Source organism: Pteropus alecto, unplaced genomic scaffold (assembly GCF_000325575.1).
Source record: "Pteropus alecto unplaced genomic scaffold, ASM32557v1 scaffold61, whole genome shotgun sequence".
Lineage (NCBI taxonomy): Eukaryota > Metazoa > Chordata > Mammalia > Chiroptera > Pteropodidae > Pteropus > Pteropus alecto.
The window spans coordinates 3,473,204-3,484,762 of record NW_006434835.1 but is presented as its reverse complement, the minus strand read 5'-3'; positions in this window follow the sequence as shown (position 1 = coordinate 3,484,762).

Below are 11,559 nucleotides of genomic sequence, written 5' to 3'. Positions count from 1 at the left end.
GGGCGGAGGACGGGGGAAGAAAGGAAAAGAAAGAAAAAACGACAAATATGAAAGGCCAATTTCCTCTAGACGTTTAGTTCAGCATACCCATCCTGTACAGAAAGATCAACGTAGCCCTCATCCACCTGAGGACCTGCAAAACGCATTTTGATGGGAGTTTGTGCTCCAAGAAATCTTTCCATCTGTGTCAGGAGGGGAAGAAAGATCCTTTCATCCATGTGCCACTGCGCAATCTGTTCTTTTAACTTGGCCAAATGTTGTCTGGGCTCCCCTTGGAGGCTCATTATTTTTTAAGACTTTTGTTCCTACATCTTATTCTTACTCTAAAGAATTTTGTTAAGTTAGTAGTCTTTTGTAGTTTGTACTAATATAATTCTGCCTGAGAATCCTAAGAGGAGATACCTGAGAGCTTTATAGTGTGAGAAAAATTACCTGAAATTTAGAAATGAACAAAAACTATTACTAGGTATTTCTCAGCACAGTGCTTTGGTCGGCTCTCTGTCGACATGGCTATTTTACAAGTTTAAGTGAGCAGAGATCCACTTGTAGATTTTTACCTGGTAGAGATGCAAATCATTTTCATCCAGTAGGAAAAAAAATAACCACAGAGATGATGGTGAAGGGCCCAAAAAGATATTAATCACTTATTCATCTAAGCAAACATAATTCATTTATTAAATTGCCCATAAAGATCCAGCTCCTCAGATTCCCATTTGGACCAGTATTAAAATCTTAGTGGCTTCCCCGTGAACTAAGGAGCTGAATAAATCTCTGGCATGTTTTTATGTTTATACGAGAGTTGCATTTTTTAAAATCTTTTGAAAATCAGACCATAGAACTAGAAAATAACATGGTCCAGGAGCCTGGAAATTTCTCTTTAAAAGATTGCACAACTCCCTGAGTGGATTTCCGTTTCTACCCCTGGTCTCTACCCCTGGAGCTTCTCTGAGAAGGATTCAGTCGCTTCCACTCGTCCCAGGAAAAATGTCTACCTGTATCTGTGCGTGCCAGCGCCATGGGGACGGAGCTCAGACTCCAAAGCAAAGAAAAAGATGAAGCCAGGCGAAGCTCCGTGTGGAAACTCCTATGGCAGGATGTGGAGCTGCGCTCAGGATCAGGAGCTGCTCGTGACCTTGGCAGGCTGCCCCTTGGAACTGCGTCCACCGCCCAGTGGTCCCCCCAAGGCCCTTCGTTCAAGTCCATTAGATCAGCTGGCCACCTAGGATGGCTGTGTTTGCCACGTTAACCTGACGGGGTTTTCACCTGTCCCCTCCTCCCCCGCCGGAGCAGCTTGCACTGGGAACTTTGGCCTCCCCGCCCAGGGACAGGGGCCGCCTCGGTGCCCGTCTGCTCGCACAAAGAGCCTGCTCGTCTCCGTGGGCTGTTCACGCAACGTTTTCTGGTGGTCGCTCGTGAGAATTTGCTGCTCTAACGCCACTGTCCTCTCCACAGTGGGCTCCATGACTCATCAGGTGTGGCCTGCTTTCTCTCTGGGACACCTTATCCTCTTAGGGTGCCCAGGCACCCACCAAATCTCGCTATTTTGTACTGTTCAGAAAGTCTCCTCTTCTTTTCTGGAGCAAATCTTGAGGGCTTCAACTGCCAGTGCAAAATAGGCCAGGTAAGGTATTTTGCTAAGTTAAAGAACGACGGACTTCAGGAAATGAAGCGACCCCTCCGTTGGTCAGAGGTGGCTGTGATCGGGGCGCCCCTCAGTGTGAATAGTGCTGACCTGGCTCAGGGGATTGTGTGCAGAGAGGTCCAGGGACTGAGGACAAACCCTGGAGAAGGGCTAGGTGTAGGGAGAGCTTGGGACATTCACTTTGGGTCAGTTCCAAGTGAGGTGCCCATGGGGACATCACGGCATCACGTGATGCCCTCTAAGACGTACAGAAACGGGGGAACTTTCCCTCATTTTGGCTTTGAGTCATCGGCCATCATTTGCTTCTTTCTTCGTGACCCCTCCCGGGGCTCTGAATGTCAAACAGGTAGTTTTGTTGTTGTTGTTGTTGTTGTTTCTGAGGCTGAGATCCGGTAAAGTAACCAGGAGCTCCAGATGTCACCAGCCCTGACCCGCGCCCTGTGGCCCTCCCCACGCTGTGCAGTCACGCCCGCCCGTTCCGCGTGGTCCTGGCTGCGGTGGCCGGCGTGAAGCTGCAGCTGCCCCCGCACAGCTTGGGTTGTAAAGAGCCCGTGAGGAGAGATTGGAGCCCGAATGTCTGATGCCGTCTTCGATGCAACGTCTGTGGCCCAGTCCGCCTGCAGCATGAGTGCTGAAAAGCTGCCCCAAACGTGCCCTTGGGACCTCCCCCTCAGCCAGAATGGAACACTCGGACGGACTGGCCGGCCGGTCAGAGTGTGCAGGTGTGTACTGCTGGGCCGGAACTAACCGAAAGACTTGAAGTTCTACCCAGGCCTGCGTGCGAAGTGCAATTACCCTAAGCCATTGTGTCCGGCCTTGTCGAACGGCTGCCTGGAGTATCTGGGACGTTCTGGGAAATATTCAATTACGCATTCTAGAGTCCGATAGTTAAAAGCGTCATTTGAACCCGTCACAGAGCAGCCAGCCTGGAAATCTACCCCGAGCCAAGAATCTTTCAGAGAAAACTCAGACAGAAAACATTTTCAAAAGTCAGTAGAAAGGTAACTGCATCGAGAACCAGATATTCAGCTCTACTTCGGGCTTGACTCCTAACCGGCTGTGTGCCCTGTGTGAGACCCTTGGTCTTTCGAGGCCCCAGTTTATGTGGAAAGCGAGGCTGTCGGATGGAAGGCGTCTGAGGCCCCTCTACATCCTGCACTTAATTTCATGAGCATGTCCATGTCCATCCCTTTCAAGGAGAAGGAGAAATACGGGGCTTCCGCTCTCTCCCTGCTCACACCCCCGCCCCAAGTCAAGGGATTCTAGGGTCTCGCTCTCAGCTACACATTGGCCTCTGCCGTTGTTATGAGCTTCTCCCTAACGTCCTGCTTAAACAACGTATTTATTCATCATGACGAACAGCTCTTGCTCTTTTGGCTGGCCAGCATCTGAGCATCCCTCCTCTCTTTGGAGTTACTTTCCTACGGGCCCCGTGAGCCTTGACGGGTCCTAGAGCCTGCCCCCCAATGCAGAAGCTTCAGATGCCAGGCGTTTGCTCTGACGACCTCCCTGCGGCTTGGCTGCAGACTTACGATCCTCCATCAGACAAACTTGCTGTGGGCATCAACCCTCAATGACACAGACCACAGAGAACCTGTGGCATGTTAGCGGAGGCTGAACCCAGCTGCCTCTCGGGAGGGGGTGTTACCAGCGGCCTCCAGGGGCCAGCTGGGTGCCATCGGGGATGCGAAATGCACAGTCCACCTCTGGGCAGCAACAGCAGGACTGTCCCCAGCAGACCTCTGCCGCACGATTTGAAGGCTTTGTTCTCGTGACCCTCCTCTAAGTCTGGTGCTTAAGCTCCCCCAGGAATTTTTGCAAGTTCATTTGCAACATTTTAATACAGTCTCTTTCTTCCTCACTCTGCCAGACTCTGTTCCCTTGGCTTGCAACAAAGTCCTCTGATAGTATGGTGATAATTGGACAAAAAGAAACAAAATTTAATGGAGTTTCTTTCTACAACCCTTTCCAGAGACCAAAGCTGGATCAAATCATAAAATCACTGTGTTTCGACCCCCGCCTCCTCCAGTACTCTGTGCTTTTTCAAGAGCAGAGATGGTGTCTGATTCGTCTCTACAGCCCCGGAACTTGGCGCTCTGCGTCGCCTTGCAGGGCACCAGTTCTTTTGTAGGAATATGAGCAAAGCGTAGTGGCCGTTCAAAGGAGCAGCTGCACGACCCGAGAAAAGCTCACGAGCAGAGCATCATTCGTGCCAGGTCCTAAAATGAGAGTAAATACAAGTCAAGCAGGTGAGTCTGGCAAGAACTTCCCAGTAGAGAGAAAACGATGGTAAAGACACGGGTTAACGCGTGCGTGAGGGTGACCTCAGGGCTCCTTCCCTCACCGTCGGGGGAGCTGTCCCTAGTCCTGGCCGGGGACTGAGCCCAGATCCGGAGAAGCCAACAGGCGGAGCGCGTCCACACTTCGGGGGGGGCTCCCCAGCTTTGCACAGCGTAGCTTTTACCGGAGTGAGCGCGTTCGTCAACCGCATTAATATTCGGAAAGGCAGAATCGGCCCCTAAAAGGTAGGCGGATCAGCTACAAGTTGGCATCCGATTTATCAATCAGTCTCGCTAGCTTGGCTAATGGGAGACTCACGAAAGATCACATGTCTTGATTGTGGTGATGAATTAAGATTTCTAAGCAGGTAAGACTCAGGAGCAGACTCATTAAAGAAGGTAACTCACTCCCAGGGGAAATGCTGCCTTCGTGCAGGTGACCGGCTACGTATTCCGTTATGCAATGTTTGGTCCTTTGCAAAATATGCCTTTATTTCGAGCTTTTGTGTTTGGCAAGGTTAGAAAGTGGGGTTTCGGGAAGCAGGTGGTATAAGTGAGCGAGGCCAGAGGAGGAGCCTGGAGCCTGGATCCGTAAGGGGGAGCAAGCAGCCCGAGTGTGCGCGCAGCATATGCTGGGCGAGGAGAAGCTTCCAGGCTGCTGAAAGCAAATTAGAAAAAAATCACTTTTCTTCAGTGAACACTACCTGAGCAGACTGAGGAGCCCATGGGTTTACAGACAAACCCCAGAATTGCGTGACAAGTTCAACAGTGGATGCATACACGAGACGCAGAAACCCGGTCATCTATGGGGGAAGGGACTGGAAGGCCAAGCAACCCCGACTGGCAGCCTCTCCGTGGGCAGGGTCAGGGTGGGGAGGGTGCCCAGTGGGCGTGGCTGGTGACCAGTGCTCATGGGTGGGTCGCACTCCTCACCCACCTCCTGGTCCCGTAGCCTCAGTCCGAAGCCTGGCCGGTGTTCTGGGAAGGCGGGACCTCTCCTGCTCAGGCCCCCTTCCTGCCTTCTCTGGACAAACACCAACCATATTCCTGCCATTTTCTACCCCTCAGAGGTTGGTTGAAATTTCACGCTGGCTGAGAGCAAGGCTTGCCCCATTCCCCCATGGGGGAGATATTAGTTTCATGGAAATGTCTCTAGTACTGGCTCAGGGGTCCTTTGCGGGGAGGGAGGCACAGGGCTTGGTCACCTGTCATCTCCGCATCTATCGTTCAAGCCACACACCAAACTGAAGAGGCGGGAGCCGTCGTCCAGGGCCAAGGTGCGGAGCTGATTGGCACTCACCCGCCTCCTCACTGCGCTTCCCTGTGAAAGACACGTAGATGGCAGGTCAGGTGCACTGCGGGACGATGCAGTGTCCCCACTAGTACGACCTGCAGGGAGGCTGGCGAGGGTGACGTGAGGGTGGCGCTTCCGGAAGACCTTCCGAGGGCGCGGGTGGCCCGGAGCGGTGGCCTTTGCCCTGTGCGGGACATTAGAGCTTTACGCAGCCCCCCATCACAGCCAAACCCCGGACCCATTAAATGGGGATTTCCCCGGAAGACCTTCCGAGGGCGCGGGTGGCCCGGAGCAGCGGCCCTTGCCCTGTGCGGGACATTAGAGCTTTACGTGTCCCCCGTCACACTCAAACCCCGGATCCATTAAATGGGGATTTCTGGAGGCGGGACTCAGGCCTCTGAAACTTTTTAGCTCCCAGGTGATGTCCCTGTGGTCAGGTTTCAGGACCAGGGCTTCCCACGGTGCTTCTCGGACGTGGCCGGAATGACCCAGAGTCCTTGTTAAAATGCAGATTCTGGTTCCGTGGGTCTGGGGCAGGACCTGAGAGTCCACATTTCTAACCAGCTCCTAGCGATGCCGACGCCTCCGGCCCTGCGGTCCCACGTTAGGTAGTCAGACTGCGGAGAGGTTCAGGGCCCTTCAGAGGAATCGGCCTAGTTTTCTTGGAGGATGCTGTGCCGGGGTCATCGTCCTCAGCCTGCGCGCCTCCCCGCCCCACGTGCCTGGGGCTCCCAGCTGCTCTGCCGCGTTGGTGGCGTTTGGGACAACACTCTCTCCCGCACGTCCCCAGTTCAGCTTAAGCTTCCTCTGCAGCTGGAGAGAGTGGCAGACACATGCCAGGTGAGGAAAGTCATCTCACGAGGAAGCCCCTTCGCCTGACACTTAACAGATTCGAAGGGACCGTTTCAGCTGGAAACGAGGGAAGTTTTGCACTGGCGACATTTTATTAGACCGTGGCGTGCTTGTCCCCGGCAGGAGCAGCCACTCATTTCACTTAAACAGTCGGCTTAGATGATATGCAGGAGGTGCTGGCAGAGAGACAGAGGAGGTGACCTAAGAGGTTTTTTATTGCTCCAACTCTGTCATCAAATGAAAGTCGAACAGCTTTTCCACATCTCAGACAGAACGACGAAGGTGGTTATGACGATTCCATCCGTTATAAACATCTCTGCTAATAGCACGTTCGGAATACGCCGCTTGGGCCCCACAGTCCCTGAAGGACGAGACCAGGACGGTCAGGTGGGCGCGAGCTCAAAATGCAGGGACAGGTGGCGGTGACGGGAGGGGCAAGGCGGGTGTGACCGGCTTCGTCTGGGGTACATCTTTTCACCCAAGTCCCTGTGTCCAGATGCGGGGGGCGGGGGGCGGGTGAAAGCAGGGAGGGTTATGGTTTCTCCATCTTCCTTTTACATCACTTTGCAAAATGATGCTGCCATATGTGCTGTTATATTTAAATAGCAGATGCGGGAAACTCGCAAAGCGGAAAAACGCAGAAGCATGGTGCCATTCGCAAACAGGCTTTCCAGGGAAAGCTGACTTCCTCGCAAGATCTGGGGTTTATTGCATCCATTTAGTTTCTAATTACTGAGGTCTATACAGCAAGGAGCGGTTAGCGGTCTCCTCCCTCCCTCCTCCTCTCTCTCTGACTGGCTGAAGGATGGAGCATGCAGCTCTGAAATAGGCTTCTGCAAAATCGCTTTTCGCACCATTAGGGAGCTAGGATGATCTCTTCAGCAGTGTGACCATATGCGAACGCTGGCTGAAATGCTGTCACTTTAGAGAGGGTGGAGGCAAAGATCCCACCTTACATCCGAGAAAGGAGTAAGTCAGTCTGCGGAAGCCTTCGTGTCTTTAACAAGGTGAGAGAAACGCTCGGGGAAGATGCAAGAAGCAGAGCGGACGTAATAAGAGAAATGACCATCGGACCAACTCGGCCGTGTGGGTTTAAGTAGAGAGGCCCACCGGTTGTGGACCCAGCAAAGGCATAATGGATCTGGGTTCAAATCTTGTTTCCATAGTTTATTAGCTGTGGGATTTAGGGCAAGCGGCTCACACTGACTCAGTTTCCAGTTCTTGTTAAGTGGCGGTGGTGTAATCACGCCTGTTCTTCAGGGTTGTGGTCATGGTTAGGTGAGTCCAGTTCACCCTCTGCAAGCTAGTGGTTATTAGAATTAAATATGCTTCTTTAGCTCAATTTCTAGGGAAATAAAGCACCGCCAATTAATTATAAAGTTTATCATATCTTTTGAATTCATATTAGAATATGTTCCCTCTGTAGTATTAATATCAATGTTCACCCTTCAGTAAGCAGAGAAACAGTTTAAGATGCCAGTATGTTACATAAAATGCCATCGAATTAAATGGTGCAAAAATTTAAATGGAGAATGGAAAATATTAGACGCTATGATTTAATTATTTGTAGGCGTTGTAAGTACTGAATTAAAGGTGTGTTAGTGGGTGGTTCGTGAATAAAGGCTGATTCTATGGGCTTTATAGTATTCGCATCCCTTTCATTGCTTAAAATAAAAATCATTTCTAATTATCATGGGGGAAAAGACATCATGAAGCGATGCGTAAAGCAGAAATCCCCACGTCCTCCTCGAACTTCAGCTCCTTGCTGGCGCGGGGGTGACTAGCCACCAGGAAGGGCCAAGGGCGACAGGGTGAATGGGACTGGGGTAGAGTGCAGCTTAAAGAAATCAAATTTCTGTGTAGTTAATGAGTATACAATTTGCTACATTCATGGAACACCTGCTAACTAGACTTACGGTATGCATGACTGAGAAATTAATTTAAAAAATAACCAAATGATTTGTTTTTAGATTTAAAATGAATGTCCTTGTCCCAATGCCCGTAGTGGCAGAAATCACACGTCGAAAGTGAACCGAAGCTCGAGCTTTGCTTAGGCCGGCCCCTGGCTTTCCTTCAGAACGCGGTGCTTCAAAGAAATTGGGGTGTTCCCTAACTTCTCTTTGCAGAGACGAGTGTAACACACACAGACAAAAAGCTGGTATTGTACATGCAAGAGCATTGGGGATAGTATCGGACATTAAAGTACATGATTTTAAAATTCCTTCTTCTGTATTTCTGCTTCCCACCCCCCACCCCGACCCTTCCAGCGGGGTCCTTATTGGAGAAAGTCGGAGAGAAAGATGTAGCTGAGCTTTGGAGTTGCAGATTTTAGTTTTGATTCTCAGGAGCTGGAATCTGAAGAAATTAGCACCTGGTTTATTCCCCAGCGATAGGGTTTCTTGGGGCATAAACCGGACGGGGCCTATTTTCGTTCTACAATCCTTTCCCACCCCAGGGAGGGGAAAACGGAATTCTCTGAGCGCTGGTTGTGCGGGTGGGCTTTGTTCCGAAGCCAGTGGTAGAGTGAGCGTGGGTCTCCTGCCCCCCCAGGTTCCTTCCCAGATGGGGAGTGGTTGGTTGTTGGGGAGTTAGTGCCAGAATCCCCCTCAGCGTGGGGGACACCTGCCTCGGGTTTACAGAATCCCACCTAGAAACTCTTAGTGGGGTGCCCCATCCAGCCTGGCACTGGAGCAGGAAGCTCATAGAGAGGGGACACCCAGCATGGCCTGGGGAGGCATCACAGATTGTCCCACAAGTCCTACTGCCGGTGGAGATGACGGCCAATGGAATGGTCTTTCTCCCTGTGACATGAACTACGCATGTCCCGAAGCAGAGATCACACCTGGAGAGTAGACAGAGCAGAAGGCTGCTGGGGGTGGGACGGTCCGTGAGCAGGGACTAGCAGGGTCTGGCACTGTCTGGAGGGGCGCCAGCGGAGGGGAGGCTGACCGAACAAGAGGACCGTCCTCGTCCTCGTAAGCCACGTGACACAGCCTAGCGGGATCGCTTGCAGCCCAGGTCGAAGCGGTCAATGAAAAAGGGAACGAGATCTGTGTTTACTGACAGACTGAGAAAGGAAATTGGAAGCGACTGAGTTTTCCTCACATTGGGAAGGTTTACGTTTCTTTGACAGTTTGACATGCGAGCCCAAGATGGATATTAAGTTAAATTGTAGAAAAATAAAATTATATTGCTGCGTCCCAGAGTCTATGGTTAAAAACTTCATACAGGCACACACGCAAAAATGGCTGAAGAAAAGTTGCAGATGATTTGAGCCGAAGGAGTTATGGGAACTTTGAGATCATTCCACGTTAGAAATGCTTTTCGGAGGAGGAAAGAGTTTAAGCAGACCTTGGATGTGGGCGATCATTGAATAGGAGCATATGATAGGAAAATCGAAGGAGTAAATGAAGACGGGAATGAGGGGTCCCCGTGGAGAGAGAAAAGACCCTCACACTCGGGATTGAGTATCGAGAAGGTTGGGGGAGGTGGCTGGAAAAACGTCGTGCTGTGGGCTCGAGGGCTGAGGCCCCCCCAAAACATGCGGAAGCGCTGAGCGAAAGGTACGGACGGCAATTCAAAAACACCGAGATGCTCCAAGGAAGACAGGGACGCACTCAGACTCCACAAACCAAGGGAGAAAGCAAAGCCTAAGTGGCCGACGTCTGTTGGCATCAGGACAACCCGGGTCCATTCGATTGGGCCCTGGGAGTTGGTGGCTCCCGCAGATGCTTTAGATCTTGATTTGGGCCGAATGAAGGTGAGAAGCTGGAATCCCTGTGACAGTACAGGAACCAGAAAAGATCAGCGTTTCAATGGAACATACTAGAAGAACTGCATGCAGGGGCGTAGGGAAGCCCAAGGGAGCATAGCATCTGCCCACAGCTCCGGGTAGGGATGAATCGTCTCTACCGAAGACTTGGGCCTGCGCCTTAACCGGCATAGTGTCTAATGCACACAACTACCACGGTGCGGGGAGGTCACCATAAAATCCAGTGCAGGAAAATCACAGGCCCTGGGCCAACAGCGACGGCAGACGCGAAGTAGCACTGACGGCCGATGGGGAGTACGGGCCCCGCGAAAGAGACGCTTCTCACGGAAAACCACACTCCACTTGAAAACGAACCACCAGCGTGGACAGTCGGCCAAAGCAGTAAGCACTAAGTGTGTACACCATAAAAGAAATTGTTAATAGTGATGAAAGAAAGAAAGAAAGAAAGAAAGAAAGAAAGAAAGAAAGAAAGAAAGAAAGAAAGAAAGAAAGAATCGTAATGAAAGTACATGGATACCTTGAAATAGGTGAATTCTAAAAGCAAACCACATGGCAGTTCTTAAAATTAAATTTAAAAAAGTATTTATTAAAAACACGATGACAAAACAAAACAAAACAAAATGACAACAACAAAAAAACAAAACGGTGGCGTGGCACAGGGCGTCCAGTAAGCGCTCGAAGCCCGGGCTCCTGTACACCATGGTTTCCTGTTACTTGGCCACCAGGTGTCATTCACTGCAGCTGCCACCCATGAAGACTGCCCCGGACACACTGTCATATCGGCATCACTTGAGGTTTTTAGATGAGCGTCTGCTCCCCTCTTTGGGTGCAGAAGGACTATATGGGATTCAGAGATTCGGCCCCTAAATGGACACACGCTGAGAAGGAGGATAGAGCTGGGCCTTCAGGAAGTTCTTTCTAAACTTTAACTGTTGGTCAGAAACATTTCCTGCAAAGAAAGAAGGAAAGAAAACTGCGTAGTGAAAAGTCTGCCGTGGCGTGGTGTGAGCGCCGTGCTCACAGCCCGCGCGGCTTGGCGTAGCTCTTGGCCGACGCTTACTTCTCTGGCCCCAGGTGACTTAGCCACAGGGTGTGAGCTGTGCAGAGGAGACGTGGCTTGGTCTGGTTGCTTCTCTGAAGTCACTTCCCTGCCTGAGATCCTCAGGAAGCGTCTAGAAGAACCACTTCTGAGGGTGGACAGTCGGGATCCCTCTGCTGCCCCGTGCTGGAGGGGGAGGACTGGGGACGGCGGAGCAGCTGAGGGGACTGTCCAGGAAAGCTGTGGCAGCGCCAGGCCCTTCGGTGGCTTCCGCCCACGCCTGGGAACTTGGGGAACCACTGCCGAGGTCCAGGACCCTCCTGGGGGCTCGGCCCTGGCTTCTCACGCCCATGTCCATCTCGGACCTGAATTGTCTCCTCGTCCGTGTCTGTCTGAGTCCTGTCACACTGCCTCCGACCTGGCTGCTCTCTCACGTCGCCCCTGGAGCCTGACGGGAGCTGGAAGGTCACCTGTCGCCTTCCGGGTGTTTCTGGTCTTCGCCCTTCCATGCTTCACAGGGCAGCCCAGGGGCTGGTCCCGACCAGCCATCTCGGTCCTGAGCCAGAACCTCCAGTCCCACTTGCTTGAAAGGAGGATCAGAAACTTGGGTCCAGGAGATGGAGCTGGATCTCCAGTTTCTGCGGTCCGGATGTTGAGAATGGTGCCATCCCGTCCCAGGAA